The sequence below is a fragment of the Mus musculus genome, chromosome 12, assembly GCF_000001635.26.
Source record: "Mus musculus strain C57BL/6J chromosome 12, GRCm38.p6 C57BL/6J".
Taxonomy (NCBI): Eukaryota; Metazoa; Chordata; class Mammalia; order Rodentia; family Muridae; genus Mus; species Mus musculus.
The window spans coordinates 8,828,894-8,831,951 of NC_000078.6; the positions used below are offsets into that span (position 1 = coordinate 8,828,894).

The 3,058-nt window shown below is 47.4% G+C and overlaps 1 long non-coding RNA gene across 2 annotated transcripts; it reads right to left on the minus strand.

The window, feature by feature from the left end:
- Positions 1–1,463: 1,463 nt before the first annotated feature.
- Gm33418 lies at positions 1,464–2,355 on the minus strand. 2 transcript variants are annotated; one of them, XR_381240.2, is made up of 3 exons: positions 2,277–2,355; positions 1,895–2,001; positions 1,464–1,581 (listed from the first exon to the last, which is right to left on the minus strand). It is a non-coding gene; the product is annotated as a predicted gene, 33418 (long non-coding RNA). The 2 variants fall into 2 exon arrangements; XR_381239.2 differs by lacking the exon at positions 2,277–2,355 and adding an exon at positions 2,181–2,268.
- Between the last annotated feature and the right edge of the window lie 703 nt (positions 2,356–3,058).

The window sequence follows — 3,058 nt, forward strand, 5'->3', positions numbered from 1 at the left end:
CTAGGCAAATATGAGAGAGCCCTTATCTTTGCTAAGTAAAGGCTTTTTGCATGCACCTTGTTGAAGGAGCACACACACATCCCTATAGGAAATCCCTGACCTATGCTCTGTAACGAAACCTAATAAACTCCTTGGCTCCCCAGAGTAAACTGGTGGAATTGTGCCTGGGTTTGTTGTTGGGAACTTAGGTTTGACAGTGTTTATGTCTCCCTCTGGGAAGAAATTTTAGCAACGGGTCTCAACGTAGTCCAGGCTGGCCTTGACCTCCTGGAGGAAATCCTATATTCGTTATCATAGGCAGCTGCAACACTGAACACAACACTGTGTGCTGGCCAACTCGCACCTGTAATCTCAATACTCAGGAAGATGACGCACAATGATTGCGAGTCCGAGTTCAGGCACCCTATTCCCTTGGATGCCGTTTTGAGGGCTGGGCTGTTCTGAGGCATTTAAGCCACAAGCTCGAGACAAGGAGGCGATCCACTTAACACTCACAGCTTCTTCCCAACAGCCGAGCTCTCCTCTGTCTTCAGAGGCTAAAAGTGCTGCAGCCCCTTTCCCAACCTCCCTGTGGCTAGCGTGTGGGCGTTTGACCCAGCTGTGCCTGCTGAGGTCAGGCAAGGCTCCTGAAAGCTTTTAAGAAGGTTTCACTTCTGGGTTAAAAGCTAAATAAACCCCAGAAACATCCTACATGTCCACCAAGAAACTAGCAGATTAAAAACAAACAAAAAACTGTGGTCAGTGCACACAATAGCATATTACTCAGCTCTGAAATAGAGGAGAGTCCTGTCATATGTCACAGCATGGAGAAAGCTTTAGGACACTTAAGGTCACCAAAGGACAGGTAGGGCATGATTTTACTCATGATGAGGTGCTTCCAGAGGCCACATTCATAGAGAGAACTGGCTGGTGAAGAGGGGGGGGGGGGAGGAGCTGCTCAGGGGTAGTTTCAGTTTTGCAAGGCGAAAGGTCTTAGAGATGGTTACACAACAGTGGGCCTGATAACCGCTGTGCGGCAGGCATGACCCGAGGTGATGCGCTATTTCTCATCACTGGGAACAGATGATGGGGATGGTTGCACAATGCTGGAATGACTGGATCACTCTCTTCATAAGAATTCACCACCCAAACAAACCTTTATGTAGGCTACTCTCAGCATCCTTCGATAAGGTCATATGTATATATGAATCCCAGTGCTTGGGCAGGCCTTTTGTAGCCATGAGAAGATGTGTCTAAAGTCCAAGACCAAGCAGATCTGCAGAAAACCCAGGTTTCTTCTAAACATCCCTGGGACTGCTTCCCTCAAGTTGGTTATGTGAGCTCAGACATTTTATTCATGAAAAAAAAAAGTACATTTTAATTTATTTTGTGTTCATGTGTGGGGGTTCCCGCATGTAGAGGTTAGAGGACAACTTTCAGGAGTCAGTTCTCCCCCTTTACCATGTAGGTCTTGGGTTTGAACTCAGGCCCTCAAGCTTTGCTGCAATTGCTTTTACCCAGTGAGCCGTCTTGTGGTCCCTTGTTTACTTCTTATTGGGGTGGTTTGCTGCTTGTACCAGAAGCACACGAGCCAGAGACTTTCTATGTATCAGAAATGGAGACAAAATGGGAGGAATATGGCTTTCAGGATATGGTTTATCTCTATTGAAAAGCATTTTCACATACCACATAAAGCCATCCACTAGGCCACCCTAGATCTGCAGACATAAGCATCCTACAGCCTAAGAAACTGTAAATTTATTGTCCCTGTCTGCAGATGGTCACAACACTAAGACATTAAATTGATACTAGTCCCAACCTCTCAAATCCCACTGAATTGAGTGCTTCAAGCCAGACGGGAGGTTCACCTCTCATTGTTCCTGTTCCCACCTCAGGACCATCACTCCCTTCTTACCAATGACCCTTCTCCATGATGCTGGCACCAAGATATGGACCATGCATCCTGTGGCCTCCTGTCACACTGAGCTGAAATGGGGTACCCTATAAGGGCCATGATGAATCCTGAATGGCAGAAAAAGGGAAATAAGGAGAGAAGCCAGGGATCAGAAGCATGGTGGCACTCCCCCAGTATCCCGAGTCCCTGGAGTGCATCTGCTGTTCTCCCTCACATCAATCACTAGTCAGACTGCTCAGCTCCTTCCTCCTGGCCTGCCTCCCCACGTGAGTGCACCACCACTTACCCTGGGACCTTGGGGCTGGCCTCCTTTCTTCCTGAACCTGGTTTCTGCCCATCTGGCTCCATCCATACCCTCCAGGACCTCACCTTCATGTCTCACCTTGCCCTCTGTATCCTGGCTTCTTTAGCAACCATGTTGCAAAAGTGGTCCTTTGGCCCTTAATGACCTCATTTCAGCATTTAGCAGGCTGGATCTTTGGCCTCATTTATAGCAGGCTGTGATTCCAGAGGCTGGTCAAGGACCCTGGCTGGGGACACTGTAGACCAGACCAGCCTGTGAAACACAGCTGACAGGATGGGAACAGAGGCACCAAACAGTTCTTCTGGAAACTGGCAGCCGGGCTCCTCCTCAGGAATTCAAAGGAAGGTTCCTACAGCTCTGCCATCTGCCATCCACATACATTCCAGAACTTTGCTTGGCATGGACGGGATGTGTGACATAATGGGTATCCGTGTCCAGAGGACCTGCGTTTGGACTCAGGCCTCCTTCTCTCTTAGCTTCAGGGCCTTTAAATGTCACTCACTATAGAGGTCTCCCACAAGGAACCACAGGGATGTTGTATGAAAAGGCTTTGTTCCTATGCACCAGTGTCCAATTTGAGAATATATGCAAAAAGAAAAAAAAAAAGCCTCTTTCCAACACAATTAAAACCCTCAAAATACTTAGAGCTAGTCTTTTTTTTTTTTTTAAGGCCTTTAAAAAAGTCTGACACTAAGAAAATTATATAGAGTAAGCCCTCGATGGGAGACATAGCCGACCTTGAGGAACTGCAGTATGGTGCAGATGCTCACAGGGACATTACAACACAGCAGGCACACTCACCGTGTCACTGGGAGTCTTGATGACAATTAACAAGCTGATGATGAGTAGTCACACTAAGA